Source organism: Pezoporus occidentalis, unplaced genomic scaffold (genome assembly GCF_034315485.1).
Source record: "Pezoporus occidentalis ecotype Australia unplaced genomic scaffold, CSIRO_AGI_Poc_V1 ctg37, whole genome shotgun sequence".
In the NCBI taxonomy this organism is placed as follows: domain Eukaryota; kingdom Metazoa; phylum Chordata; class Aves; order Psittaciformes; family Psittacidae; genus Pezoporus; species Pezoporus occidentalis.
This window is the reverse complement of record NW_026915691.1, coordinates 670812-686747: the sequence shown is the minus strand read 5'-3', so window position 1 is coordinate 686747 and position 15936 is coordinate 670812. Positions and strand designations below refer to the sequence as shown.

Below are 15936 nucleotides of genomic sequence, written 5' to 3'. Positions count from 1 at the left end.
GTGTGTGTATGCGTGTGTCTGACATCCAACTGAAGTTATAAGAAACCAAGCTCAGATTACACTAAATTGTTGATTTTGTTACTAAAAGGAGGCAGAAAGTTCTCTATAGAATTAAAAAAGAAACAGCCCAACTCAAAACAAAACAGACTTCGCCATTTATGTTCATAAAAGCACTTACCAACACTCCTTTGCTTATAAACTCTTCTTGAAAGCTTCCACCAAAGAACTTAGAAGGCCCAGTTTCATTCCGCATTTCTATTAGAGGTTAACTGAGCCCACATCTAACCCCTGATTGCCTGAACAATGGACTACAGTTAGTCTCTCTTGTGCCAGGGCTTAATGTTTTATTTAATAAAAACCTGAGTGATCAAGAGCATCTCTTTCCCTAGATATCCAACAGCCTCCTGTCAGTGCTTTTATAAGGAAGATGCAAGATACAGGGTTAAGTCAAGAAGTGAATGACTGCTTAAGCCAAGGTATTAGTTACAAGGATGAAGACTTTGTCAAGGTCTCAACTGTGTTAATCCCTCCCTTCAAGATCTCAACTGTGTGTTAATCCCTCCCTTCAAGATCTTAACTGTGTGTTAATCCTTCCCTTCAGTTGAAGCTCTTGTCATCTCAACATTAATTTTTTGTCACATCAGAATTTTGCTGAGAAATTTTCCTACCTTAATCCATTACAGATGCACTTTTCTGCATAGATCTTGACTGTGAGGAGTCGGTTTCAAAGCAGAGATGGAAGAGGTAAGAAATGTGGCTTTCACTCAGGTGAAAACCTGTTACGAGAGCATTAGCCATCTATCTGTAACATCCCTAACTCCTGGGAGGACTGAGTTGGTACAAGATTAGTTTATACTTTCCTTGCCTTGTTTCTTACAAGCTTTCCATTTGCATCTGCTAATGACCATTGTAACAGACAGGATGCTGGGATAGATTTAGCTGTGATCTAATCTAATGTGACTCCACTTGCGTGATTTGATAGTGGCTCCAAGACGCTGTCTCTCCAGTGAGAAGATTTACAAATAGTCTCAGTCAGTGAAGTTTATGGAGCTGTGTTGCACATAAGCACTTGACAGAAGGACAGTGACTTTGTTCATCTAAAGGAGAATTGAGAGGCCTCTCGAGGCAAGTGCCTCAATGAAGAGCAAGTGCTATCATTGTTCTTTTCTCTCTCCCTAAATTTAAGACACTGAACTGTTAAGATCAGTTGCCTCAGGTTAGAATGTTTCTCAGTGATATAACAGGATACTCTTCTTCTGTGGAAAGTCCCGTGTCTAACTAGTTACTACCTCCTTGCTGCTAGCGATTTATTTAGAATGGCAGGAGACGGAATTCCCCTTTCAAGCTTTCCATAGTAGACAAGGAAAAGTGACTCCAGCTGTTTGTTGCTTTTTTGTTGCACCCCTTTTCTTTAATTCTTTCTAAATGTGTTTTTGCTTATTCATAGCCCAGTCGAGTGCTTCACCTATGTCTGTTTTCCCCCTCCTGGTTCCCTCAAATGTACTAAGGCAGGTCATAAGTAAATTGCAGGTTAGCGTGTGAATGCTAAGTCAGCTGGACTAGTAGTAAAATGCAACAAACAGGACAGAGCAAGATGTTTCTAGGCAAGTGTTGATCACAAAGACAATCTGCTACAACCAGTGGAAGGCAAACCTCAAATATACCTTTAGATATCACAGAATAACCTCAATGAGAAACTCATAACAGCTTGAAATGTCAGAGATACAATCTGCTGCATTTTGAGCCTCTCTGCTGCTCTGTTGGCACAACAGAACCTTACAGGACTGGCAGAAATGGCCCAGGGGAAACTACTGCATGGGAGGGCTTTTTCTCATCACCCAGTCCTTATGTCTACATCACTGAAACTTAAGAAGGATGGAACATAAGAGGGACACTGAGAAATAGGAGGAATATGAAAGTGATAGGATGATTCTACACTAATGCTATGGAGCAGCCCCTGAAAAGCAGGTGTAGTTAGAATAGAATAATGTGAAGGTGTATATCAAAGTTAATGTCTAGCATTAAGGACCAAGTGTAATTTTCCATATCTGTCTCTCCATTAGGAAGGGAACAAAAACATCTGCCCAAGCTTTTCTTAAACCTTTCCTTGTTACTTTCCTTTTTAATCACCTCTTCAATTCAGGTGTTTCAAACATCTCCCACACGTCCTGCAGAACAGTGAAATATTATACCTGCAGTGTTTGATGAATTGAGAGAAAAGTGCTTAAACTCTTCAATTAGCTGCTTTTCCTTCAATCTATCTCCCTCCTCCTTACCTCTAAGAGTTGTTAGTGACACCACATTAAACTCCCTCTTGCTATGGGGGCAAGACTAAAGTGCATAAGGTCAAGAATGGGAAGGAAAAAGGAAGGGAAAGAATGGGATATTTGTGCAACTATAAAGTAAGCAGGTTCAAAGTGTGCATTTTACAAGAAATGCACAATGTTATAAGGTCATTCATATCCTGCTAGCTGTGCTCCAAAGGCTTGGAGGGTCTCAATGGCCTTGTATCCTGACTGAGCTCGCTTATCTTACTCAGGTCTGACCAGCTCGTATGTACCTTATTTTCCTTCTCCAAGGCTTTTAAACAATCATCCAGCTGTGTGATTTCCAAGTACCTTCCACAGCCATACCTATAGCTGCCACCAAACCAGTGGTGCTGGATCCCCAAAACTGATAGATCTGCTTTGCTACCCTGTCATTTAGGGTTCTGTCGCTAGACCCAGGAGCTGATGGGAACGTGACATAGGTGGAAGAATCTTAATCTTAAAGCAGCCCTCTGTTTCCCCAAATAAAATCATCAGAGAGGGGCTTTCCTATCCTCTTTGTAGAAAGAATGAGCTGAAATCCCATTTCACCCTCCTGTTCAGGACTGCCTGCCTGTACCTGCTCCTCCTGCCTCTGCTGGTCTGGTGTGTGTGTTTGGAATGAAAGATTTTCCCTGCAAGCCACCCTGAACCTCTTACCTGGCCTGTCAGAGTCTTTTATCAACACAGGTTTCTCAGTGGGCCACAGTGATTTACTGTCCAAATAGTGCTGTTCTGTGTCAGAGATTGTGATTGAAAAGCCTCACTTTGCAGCTACTAAGAATCTCTATCTTTTCCCCTCTGTTCTTTTTTACCTTTTCAAACATTGTTTTACGAGCCCATTGCTATCTGCCTGACACAGGAGCTGTGCCTCAGGGCAGCATTTTCTCACCTCTAAGCCAGAGGGTTGCTTCTTTGATGCTTGGTTTGAAGAGCTTGGAAGAACTCCACATAGGGTATCTACCCTGTCTCCCTAGGGCAATGTACTCAGGTGAGGAAAGTTTCCTGCATGGTTAAAACTGGCATTCAGGGCATTACTTTTTTGTTTAATTTTTTCCCTTCCTGAGACAAAAGAAGGAACAACTCTTACCTATTTGAACCAGGACACAAGCTTTCCAGTCTGGGATCAATGCATGAGAACATTCAGAACCTACTCAAAGGAAGCCAGGTTTTCTGGAAAGAATAGACACAATCCTGATTTTCTGAATCCCAAACAAATGCAGTTCAGAGTCCTCAGAACCTTTTAAAAAATCAAAGAAGATGTCTCTAAGTAGAGAGTACCAGTCTCCTTATCAGTGGGTGTGATTCCACGTTTAAATACAAAATGGTAGCTGAATGCAACCAGAATTCCCATTCCTGAGCTGCAAGTGCAGGATCTGGGTTCAGATGCACATAGCTGGGGTAAGTTAATCTAGCCCTGGTTTAGCCCGATTAGTCCATCTTAATCTACTTAATGCTACTTAAAACATTGGGATCCACTTCTGAACATCCATTTTGGTCAAAATTTAAGAAACTGGAGAATCAGAGTAACCTTAAACATTAAGAAGTCCATAGGTGTTAGATGATGGGTCAAGCCTTTATGTGACAGTCCAGCATACACCTGGAGTACATCTCTGAAGGCTTGCTTCGTTTTGGCTCTAGTTCAGGTTGAGTACTATCAGTACATACACATCCTTAACCGAAAGGTGACACTTTCCCGATGGTTTCAGTGGCTCTCTGCAGTGCATATGTCCTTCTCACTGAAACACAGGTAATGAAGATCCACCGCAAACCACTCAGGTTAACTTAACTAAGGCATCCTGAAAAGCGAAGGATCAGTACAGGAAGTTCTCCTTGGCTTTTCAGTACATCAGCAACAGTCTCAGAGTTCATTTCTCTCTTAGGTCTTTAAAGGACCAACACTATGATTGGTCTACCATGCTATGCTGGGAAATATTCTGAATGCTTTTGTTGGGCACAAAGATTGAAGTAAGAACTGAACATCAAAACAATTTATAAAGACTTGACATTTATCAGACGCTTGAAAACGGCAACATTAACAGGAATGGGAAAATGCTTGATAGATATATATATATATATATACACACACACACACGTCTAAGGTTAAACTTCAAATGCTCAGGCACTTTGTTCTTAAGAGGTCAACCCAGCAATCAGGGAAGGGGACTGTGGTGTACTTCCGAAAGAGACAACTGTCCTTTCACCACCCCACAACTTCAGTTACTACCTGTCAAGGTTATACACAAGTAAGAAAGGTGATTTTGGGGCACTGATCGAGCAAACCAGACATCCTACTGCTTTGTTTTCATTAATAGCTTTCCATCAATTGTGCTGGTTTCAAGAAGATTTCATCCTGTCCCTGCCTAAAAGCTTGAATACTGAAGCTATAACCAAAAGGAAGAAGTCCTGTCTTGGGAGGCTTTCACCCCTGTTGAAAGATTTAGATAACAGCCAATAAACAGATGCTGCAAATACTTTGCATCTTTAATTCAAACACAGATACAACAAGTCAGAGATGTCCAGTTGGTGCTGTTTCAAACACAAGGCAATGGAGATGTCTAGGCTGCTCCTAATTCCACTCTAAATGGATATTTTCCCTTATTTCCCCCTCTTGCTTCACACTGAGGCATGCAAGTGTATATTTCACTATTCATCTTCATACTGTAAAAGTGTGTATTTTACCTTATCATTTTTCTCAAATGCATGTTATTATCTTGCTGTACACCTGAATGGTGATCTGACAGCCTATCATTTTCACATGTTAGAACACATTTTAAAGTGTCTATTAAAGGAGCCTGTTCTTAACACCAGCACCAGCAGCCTTCAACAGGGCTGCTTATTAATCATCATTCACATAAAAAGCTGTTTCCTTTGACTGCACAGCAAGCAGAAGCAAAAGAAAAGGGCAAAAAGGTAAAGATGCAGAGATTCTTTGTGATTTACTTAAGTGCAGTTGTAGCTTGCATGCCATCTCAAGAAGCAATCTTGTCAAATTCCATACATTTTCTACAGAATTACAGAACAATCAAGACTAAGAGCTCCTAAGTAAATGCAGCATTGCAGCTAGTGCACACAGAGCATGGCATTCAGGGGGTGGCATGGTTACTAAGCATCCTGCAGCACTCTGCAAGTACAGGGGTACCAGTCCTGACAGCCCATCCAAATTCCAGCTGCAATTATATCTGTTAATGTCTCATTGAATTGTCAATGGCTACATCATTCTTTCCTCTCTGTCCTGAGCTGTGGCTTAACATTACCCCATCACGTTAAATGGCTGCCAGTTTCTGCCCTGAGGGTGGCTGCAGTGGAGTGGTTGATTGGTGCTGCTCCTTGTTCAACCAAATACAAGCTTGAGCCCTTGCTGAAGCAAAGACCTGCTCCAACTGTTCTATTGGATTGCTCTTGGAAGGAAAGCAAACATGGACTTCACAACTGGCTGCAGAGTGTGCTGGTACCAAGAAAGGCAAGAGTACCTGTGTATTGTATTTGCTGTTTGACTGAAGATCCAGAGACTTTGTGTAATCTGAAATGGGCAAATACATTACTGATACACTGTGAAACTTCACAAACTAGACCAGATTAATAGCTCTCCATTTGTTTTCTTTCTGAAGCCAGGAAACCTGATCCTGAGGTAATAGTAATAATAATAAAAGCCCTTATGCTGAAAACTCTTTCAGTAAGTAACTCTTGAAGCCTATGAGATGCTTTCCAATTGACTTGAGTGAACTTTGGCTTGTGCCAGTTAGCATCCAGCATAAATCTGGGTTTTCCCATTTGGTTGTTATGTTTTCAAGCTTTGGAATTAGTATATGGCTGAAGTAAGAATGAGCTTGATATTGACAAACTCTTGTTGTGTAGAAGCAGAAAACACAGATGTATACCAGTAAGTAGGAAGAAAATGCTACCACCTGTGACTTGGATGAGTGACTCCATTCCCTGACACTTGAGGGCAGAAATGCATACAATTTTTGTAAAGCACCTTGAAGTGTGCAGGTGAACAGTGTTAGACAAATGCTACTACCAGCCAAGCACAGGGAGGCCAGTGTAATAAACTCAGCCAAACTCAAGATTTAAACTGATATGTAAGAGTTGGTAATGTACAAAAGTCTGAAAGACAACTAATCCAAATGTCATACATAAAAATCCATGTAAGGTGCCTGTGCTCATTACAAAGAGTTTGTTTGATGTATTTTATAAATCACTCAAAAATACAGTCCTTGATTTGGTATACAGTGTAAGGGAAACCTGGTAAATCCTGAAATCCCATGCAGCCAGATTAACCTTGCCTGATGTAGCAACAGTGTCACTGAGTTTGGAGGACTATGAGCAGCACAATACTGTGGCCATAAAGAACAGTTTGTCTCATCTTCATCATACTGGTGAACTCCTCCAGACACCAGTTTCCAACTTTTAAGGAAATGATCATTGGAAAAGAGATGGCTAGTCTAGGAATTAAAAAGTGCATAACCACAAAGGAAACTGCATTGGGAGAGTCTGAGCAGAAATGTTCTCCCCTATGTCTAGCAACCTGACTACCCTTTGCAAGTGCTTATCATGTAGTATTTATAAGAGCAGACTTGAAAGTAAGTAACCTAGACTTCTTGCTTTGTGATTAATTCCTGCTCAGAACAATATAAACAGAGTATTTTTTGGATTATATTTTCCCCATGGAGTTTAAAGTTATAATGAAAACCCAACCAGAAATACAAAAGCAAATATTAAAACCCCCAAACAAACCAAGAATTGGACTCCAGGTTCAACCACCTGCCTCAGCCACATGAGAAACAAGCAAATTGTCATGTAGTTAATGAATATTCCAGATTAAACCCCCTAAAAAACAGCCCTTAAAATACCCAGGGGAGCAACAGCTGGTCAGGTACTCAACTCCAGCTACTGGAACTATAAAGTCTGAAGCTGTTCAGCAGCAAGTAGCTATCTGGGTTGTCAGAGCAGGATGGGATTGATCTTCTCAAGTTGTATTGAAAACTGCACAGGGAAATAGGGACAACTCCTATTTCTTGATAAAGGTAAGACCTGAATAAGGAAAACAGCTCCCCTTTAGACATTACCACTTTCTAATTGGTGACAACTGTTACTACAGAGTCCTGCTTTTGAAGATATGGGTCTGTATCTAAAAACATCACCCAACCAAGCCTTAGAAAGGCCACGTGCATCTGCTAGAATGAACCTAGCAAAGGGCTTCTCCAGCACAGCATTTCAGTATGGGTTGAATATCACACAGAAGCAGCTATCATACTGAATACCACACCAAGGGCTTGGAGTCCTTTCCTCTTCTAACACAAGGTCACTTTGCTACAGTGACTTGCAAGACAGCAGCAGACTCACTGTCATGCAGCTGGACTATCAGTGCAAGCACTTGTAATTTCTCCCAAACTTTGAGAAGCATTCATGCATTTAATTCTGTAGGAACAGCCTGCCACTCTCCTTCCCCACAACTGCACACCCATTTGAGAGCAGGGACCTTTCAAAAGGGTACCAAAAGACTATTTAATATATGAGGTGCTGGTTGTTATGTTCTTCTTGAAGCAAGAACTTCTGTCAGTGAAGTTTTGTTCCTTCAAGTCAGATCTGAATTTGTTCTATGTATACTAAGTATTTGTGCCATCTGCCTGGAAGTGCTCAGTATTAGTGATTGAGAGATTGCACTGTTTCCGTGGCCCTCATGTGTGGCGTTTCTCACCCTTCCCTGTATCTGAGCAGCATTTGAGGATGAAGACTTTAATGAACACTGGCATCTCAGTCAGCTGCTGGTGGCTGCCCTCTTGGCTCAAAGCAGCAGCTCTGCCCACACTTGCAGCAGAGGGTAAGAAAAAAGAGGAAGAGGAGACCCATGTGTGCAAAGATGCAGAGATGTTCCTTTTTTAAAGCTGTGGTGCAGCAGTTTGAAGAACTGAGCTCCCTAGGCTTCAGGACTGCCTAATTTTGTCAGGCTCCTAATTGTCGAACCAGCAGTCAGCATTTTAGTGTCCTCTGCAGTTTTTGTGTTGCTCGTGTCAGAAAGGATGTTGTTTGTCAGCCAAGTGCCCACTGGCACAGGCACTGAAAGTGTCCAAAATGCCAGCTGCAATTAGGCATTTCTGTCCTGACACCCCCCAGTGTGTGCATGGCAAGAGCAGCTTCTCTGATCTCAGCAGTAACTAAACACTTGTCTTTCCTCAAATACTCACACTTTACAAATGGAGGCCCACAACACAGTTTCAGCATGTTGATAGAAATATGACCCTTTTGCACATCCATCCAGAGACAGAACTAACCTCATTTCTGTCCGCTGATTGCTCCAAAATAGTGATTTACTATGCAAAAGCTTACTTGACGCTTGGCTCCCCGTTACCAAATACATCCAATTGCAGGGGCAGAATGTGTCTTTATTTACTTTAAAAGCCCATGTTCACCCAGCAGAGCAAGTACCATCAAGAAAAACAGTGCACTGGATCTTAGTGTCTCTGACTCATGGCAGAGCTGACATAGGTCTTACTCCTGCCCATCACCACTGTCCACAGATAACATGCGACTGGTGCGGTTCAACACACAATTTGGCCTATAAAAGTTAAACTGATAAGGGGTTGAGGCAACTGCCCCTCCCATTTCAGTGTGAGCTACAGCCTGTATGCATTTAAAAGGCAGAAGCTCTTCCCTGTGAGGGTGCTGAGGCACTGGCACAGGGTGTCCAGAAAAGCTGTGGCTGCCCCATCCTTGGCAGTGTTCAAGGCCAGGTTGGATGGGACTTGGAGCAAGCTGCTCTAGTGGAAGGTGTCCCTGTCTGTGGGTAAGGTGTTTGAAACTGGATGAGCTTTAAGGTGTCCTCCCAACCCAACCCATTCTATAATTCTATCATTTATCTTGATTTCTCAGAGCCAGCAGTGAAAGTTGCCATCATTTTACTTGCAAAGTAAGCACATGGTCCAAAGTCTTTTCAATGCAACAGAAAACAGTGCTGCCTTCATAGTTACTTTCACTGCAGAATGGCCCAGGAGGCTGTTGCTCTAGTCCTTGGGGTTTGTATGCTCCTCAGAGTTACCACCTCAGGTGACTTATCAGGTTGTGACATTCAGCTAACTCAGTACTTCATCCTGTGCAAACAGAAGGTTTTTCTCCTTGCTGCCAAGCAAGCAGGTTTAGCTGGAGCAGATTTGCTCCCTTCAGCGATGCAGGAGGCAGAGGGCTGGAGCAATAAGATCCATTATAGAAATGTTTTTGTATCTCCTGGTCGTGGACTTCTAAGAAAAGGAACTAAGATTATCACTACTGAGAAGAGCACTATAATTGTAGCTCCTGAGCAACGCATATAGAAGATTGCCAAGGCAACCAATCATTCCACAGCAAGGGCAGAGGTAGTTGAGTTAAGATGAGGTTGTTACAAACCCCTACTGTGCATAATCATATAGTAAGCAACATTTTTAAAAGGCTCTTGTAAAAAAAGGACAGAGGAAAAAAGGAACAAGAGAAATTAATTTCCTCTATTTTGCTGCTTGCTCACTTGATTGAGGTACAAGAGCAAATTATATGCATGTCCTGCACCTGAGGACACGGGGGACTGACAGGGAGCAGCTAGCTGCTTTCTTCACAGATACAATGCAGATCCTAGCACAGAGAGGGCAATAGGCTAAATTCATCTGCACAAAATATTGTTGCATTTCTAAGGTGTTTTTAAATACGAAGTCTCTGGACACCAGTGCTCCTTTAATGCAGAAGTTTAAGTCTTTGCTGGTTTTGTTACAAACTAGATTCTTGGGGAAGTGTTTGAAGTCAACAATCAGTCAACAAAGGATCTTTTTGTGAGTATGATTTACTCGTGAAATCAGAGATTTGCAGATCAGATCGCTAAAAATTTAAAGGGTATGTCCACAACATCCTTCCATCAGCAGTAAGCTCCTCTGAAGTAGTTCTTACCCTAGAATCCCCCATCCCATCACTCCCAGCTACTTCTCCAAGTTGCTAGAAATCAGCTGTTATATCCGTACAGCGATTCAGAGGGCTAGATGATCAGCTGAAACAGATACGTTTTTCTGGTTCAAAGAAATCTTTGTGATTCAGTCTATACTGCTGCCTCACATACAGTTCACCTGCATAACTGAAAGCAGCACTCAAGGCCATGACTAAGTACCCCTAAAGTGCATTTACTGCCAAAAACATCTGCCATAGTACCTCACTGAACAGGACTAAACACTTCTCTCATTATGACACTGCTTTCTTCCAGTGACCTTTCCTTCCACTTACACAAGGAATAATTACTGCTTCACAAATGGCTATTTCCATTGGGTTTGCTTCTTTCCTGGTTTGAGTCATGTTCAGTCGCTGGCTCCTTTGCTGTTTGCAAACCAGAGTGGTAGCATTCTAGACCCACTTGGCAAATTCCAGTTTCTAAGTTTAAGTGACCCCTGTTTTCTAGAGCTAGATCTGCATCCATCAGATTTTTCCACTCTCAGCAAGAAAAAAAGCACCACCCAAAGAAATTTCAACCCCTGCTGATACAACACACATGTTACTCAATGGTACTTACTATTCATTTCCTCTACATAGGACATAGAGCATCATGCATAGCCCAGTATGAAAGACACTGTACTCAGCAGCACCAAAAGGAGGAGGATCAGAGTGGAATTGTGTTTCTCAGGCTGGCAGCAATGTGTGACATACTGGACAAATCACTGCTCCATCCATCCCTCTGCCCATCTCCTGCTTTCTCAGAAGTCATGGAGGTGTCACGCAGTGACTTTACTGGGGGAGATGTCACATGCACAGATAACCTCCCACCAGCCCCCCAGGAGTACTTCCATGTTTAGGGGCTTGGCATGCATAGAAAGTCCTTTTCTTTACATGTCCAGGAAGTGGAATTGCCATGTGTATTCCCTTATCAGTAGCCAACTGCATTTATCTTGCAGTCAGGTCCTTGTCACACTACTCATTTCCTTGGTGTACAGCCCCTGCCTGTTAAAGCCAAGACAGACTCACCCCATGAAACCAAACACATGTGAGCATCGCAGGCCTCAGAAGTGATATTTACCCATGATCGTCCTACAGTGATGTTATTTGTGCTGCATAATTCAGCAATTGGATTTTAACTGAACTTGGCAGTGTACTAGAATCTTGAAGCACAGCAGGAGTTTGATATACGCTCAAGATCCTGAAAGTTACTCTCCCTGTTTTGTTAAGGAATAGCATCAATCCTCCTGCCACAGCATGAAGTTTTGCTAATCGTTTTTCAGTCTGCCAAGTTACAGCAAGAAGGAAAGAATCCAATTATGGTATAACATGCAACATTGCATTAACCACACTTCAGTCAAGTATTTCTCTCCTGTGCTAACAGCTATAGCATGGTATTTGACACATACTTAATCAGACAAGAATAATAGTGTTATGTGGTTTATTTCCTCTAAAAAGACCAACAATCTTGATCTTGAATTAGTCCTCAGGAAGCCTCAGTTTGCATGGGATGGCCACCTCTCTCAGTGCCTTTGGTGCTGCCCTTCTTTGTAGGCTTAACTATCTCTTTGCAGAGAAACAGAGGGGACTTCCTGCTGCTTCCAGAAGTTCCCCCTATGGTGTTAAGATCATTGTTCTTTCTTCAGCACACAGTCTCCTCCTTGATGCTGTGGTAAGGCTAAGGCAGGGTATAAGACAGTAGCTTACTTTCTTGGAATGCCAGTTAAGTTTTCTTCCAGACAAACCATTCTGAGAAGAGCTAAACCAAGAGAAAAATCTTACTTGACACTACTGAGTGTTGAAAGGGAGAAGTGTATGCAACAGGGTAGAGCTCACTGAAGGAGATGCACAGGCTGGTACAAAGCGCAGAGAGATCCAACTATTTTTGAACTCATTATCCCACTGTCTTTATTTGTATAACCTGAAACCAACAACTGCAATTATTATATCTGAAAACCTAAACATAAACCCTTGTGAAAGAACAGATGCTGGTTGAAAAAGCCCACTTGATAGAAAAACCAAAGCACTGTGGCAGCCTATGACTGTTGCCTGAGAGTTTGCCCTGGAACAGTCTTAAAGTGTCACATGTAATAAACATGATCAAGCCTGCTTTAGTGATGATTACAGAGCTGATCAGTATTCATACAGGTATCTAGTGTCAGACAAACTACAGAGAGAGCTTTCCTGGCCTGTTGTCTGATTTAGTGCAGTTCCAGCTAAGCACTGCATATCACATAGCCAGACATTTCTCTTACTTAAACTAGACTTCAGCTCATTCTTAAACTCATATTACCTGCATGTTTGCCCTTCTGCATCCCCCAAATAAGAACTGATATTCAAGGAGCTGAAAAACTAATTCTTTAGTTACTACAGGGCCCTTCTGGAAATTACTTCTTCCATATACATGAGATGGCCAAAGATATAGATGGCTCTCTTAGGTAATATTGTGGACCTATGGAAGGATACTTGGTTGTCCTGCAGTTCAAATTCTACTTCAATATTGATGTTTTAAGCCTCCCTCCCTTATTATCCTCAAAGTAAACTATCCTAAGCCTATCTTTTCATTGACATATTCTATTCAGCTTTTCCTTTCCCTACCTTTGTTTTAGTAGACAAATGAGTCCCAATTTCACTGTTATCCCATTCTTCCTTTTAAAATCTTTCTTTAAAATTTATACATCCCCTTCAGCCTGGAATACCACATCTTTTCCATAAAGAATTTAGGTGCGGGGTTTGTTTGGTTTTGGTGAGGAAGGATGCTTTTATGTTGAGGCAGAACACTGCAGTTCAGGGTATTTAGGTTCTGCCCACAGGGCTTTTCACAAAGTTAGCTGGATGTGTAGCAAGTCATTACTTGACTTCTGTGGCATTGCTAAAAGATAGGGATAATACTTCGCTATATTAAGGTGATGCAGAACTAGAGTAGTGCTTTTGAAATCATACTGAAACAGTCTCTTTTCTCTCAAATAGAAGGTGCAGTGGAGGCAGTGGTTTGTTAAGCCTTATCTATGTACTGAATCTCATCTGGATTTTCCATGTTTTTGCCCTCTGGTTACATTGACTAGGTAGGAATACTGGAAACATGATTATATGCTGTAAAGTAAATGGTTCTTATTTGCTGCTTTGTCCATGAAAGCTTCCTGGAGGAGCTCAAAAGTACTTTTTGCTGTGTAAGAGAGGGTTTTACACACCAATGAACATTTTATCATCTTCACTGTCCTTACTACTACCCCAAAGTGACTTATGTGTCCACCTCTTCATCTCAACCAGGTTACCGAGGAGGCCAGCTGGGGCGACATGGCCAACTCACCTAGTTATAGCTGGTTTATGAGTTACACTTCCAAATTCATCTGTACAAGCATTAGCGCAGGGCTTGGCAAGGCCCGTTTTTGAGACATGCTGGCTCACCCTTCACTTGAAGCTGACTGCAGCAGAGTTCCCCTCTGGTCTGACTTACAAACAGGACACAGAATTACTGTGTTTGGCAGGGCTTTTTCCCAGAACAGAACTCACAACCAGTGTTTATGTAACAGCTCTATGCCCACCTTAACCTTTCTGCAACCTTAAGAGCTGCACAGCGCTAAGGTCATCCTGTTGGTGCTCCTTGGGCTCTTCTGAAACTGAGCTATGAATCAGTTGACTGCTTTCAAACATTCTTTTGCCTTTATAAAACCAGGTAAGCCACCTCTGCTTCTTCACTGTGCTTTAACTACACTTCAACACAAGTTGTGCCTAAGTAAGTGTGCACAAGAAGCAAGAATTGTATTGAGAAAAGCTATGAAAGTCTTGCCTAGTTTTCCAGGCTTTACACTCCCAACCACGCACACGTGCTTCTGTAAGCCCAAAGCATGTACTAATGGCTGGAACTAAGAGGACAAGACTCTTGGGAACATCTGGTATTACGGCTTTGATTTGGCCCAGAGAAGTCAAGAGCAGTCCTCCTCTTGAGGCTGAACACAGCATTCCCAGTGCAGGGATCAAGGAGTCGGAAGTTAAGGTGCTCTCTGTAACAGTACCATGCGCTTTATCCAGCTTATTCCAGAGGGTGGGTCTTGTGTTTATGCCAGTGAAGTCTCACCATGAAATGAGAACCCATTTCCCTTCCCTTACGTTTGAAACAATGCAGATGGGGCTTCAAGTTATCAGGCCCAAGATGTTACAAACTGATCTCATTTCTCACCACAAGCTGTGCATTCTGATGTCCCTTAGGTCAACCTTTATCTCCCCAAATACATTAAAGGAGCAAAAAATTTATTAAACTCCAGGGAGAAACTGGTTCTTTTTCGGAGAGGTTTTGTTCCCCTTCCCATTCCCTGTGAATGTCATTGTATCTGCTGTTTGCTGAGCAGGAAATGCATTATTAAAGCAGTTTCTCCTCCATAAACTGCTTTGCATCTGACTGTTTCATTGTAAATCCGGAGCCACAAAGTCAGGCCACCTTGGGATAACCCAAGGTGAAACCTGACCTGATGAAAATGGCTCATGCCTCCCGGCCTGCATTGCAACCTGTGAGAAGGGCTTTTATTATTTATTCAAAACCTGTTTAAATCCCCCTTCTTCTGAAACAACCATTTTAAAAATATTAAAACACCACGGCTAAGCTGGGAGATTAAACAAGTTTAAAGCTTATCATTGCAGGTGGGATATTAGTTCCAATAAAACGGGGAGATGGCAGGCTGCGTGGTAACTGGAGCCCCTTCTACTCAGTAACTAATCACTGAGAAAGCATTTGGTGCAGGAGGGGGAGAGCGGATGAGGGGGTGAGACAAACAATGCATCCAGGCTCCTGGCAACCCTCACTGCTTACCATGGTGGTGCACAAAAGGAAGAATGCCACGCAGAGAAGCAGACCTGGATCTGTCCCCATAACACTTGCCCTACATTCAAGCGCTCTGGGAAGCTGAAAATGTGACCTTCAGCTATTCTGTTCTGTTGGGTGATGCTGCAGCTGAACAACACTGTTCCAAAGCTGTCAAAAGGCTGTGGAATATTTACTTACATCTCTTCCATCACACATTTTCCTTTTAAATGTTTAGATATCAACACCTCTTTACTAGATCTTCACTCGTACTCTTCAAAGAGAGATACAGTATTACTGTGGGTGTTATTAAGCCAGAATTAGAGCTTCATTAAAGGGAAATGAATTAAAACCCATCAGGCTCCAAAGTTTGCAGGGCAAGGATGTCTTCTTAAAACATTCCCCCCCCCTCCCTGAGAGTAAGATTTGCTAACAGGCCATTCCTGTTCTAAGGCACCATACTTTCAGTGTTCCAGACTGTAAGGAGTAACTTATACTAACAACTTCAGCATCCCACAGCTGGATCAACTCTTACCTTCTTTCTCCAGGGTTCCCCACAGACCCAGGCTTGTATCTAGTCCTAACATGCAGGGGGACCACAAGTGGAACCACAGAACACAGCATGGTGAGCCCCAGCAAGCAGAGTGGACACTTCTAACTCTGAGGTACATACATGCTAAAAAGAAGGATTCTGCAGTGCTTAATAATGTGCTATACAGAGGTTTTGTCACAGTATAAATACTTGACCAACTGAGTGAGGAATCATTTAATGCCAAAACGAATTGTGTGGGTTGCTTGCAAATATTTTGTCACCAGCATTGAAACCTGTATATTTGGTCAATCCAGGGCGTCCTGCTCCACACCCCTCTGTAGTGGGGAGCATGTAATATT

General features: G+C 42.3%; 1 long non-coding RNA gene across 1 annotated transcript; it reads right to left on the bottom strand.

Moving 5' to 3' along the window:
• Positions 1-379: 379 nt before the first annotated feature.
• LOC134170077 (uncharacterized) lies at positions 380-15669 on the bottom strand. The gene is made up of 3 exons (XR_009967116.1): positions 15581-15669; positions 12030-12168; positions 380-4105 (listed from the first exon to the last, which is right to left on the bottom strand). It is a non-coding gene; the product is annotated as an uncharacterized LOC134170077 (long non-coding RNA).
• Positions 15670-15936: the final 267 nt, after the last annotated feature.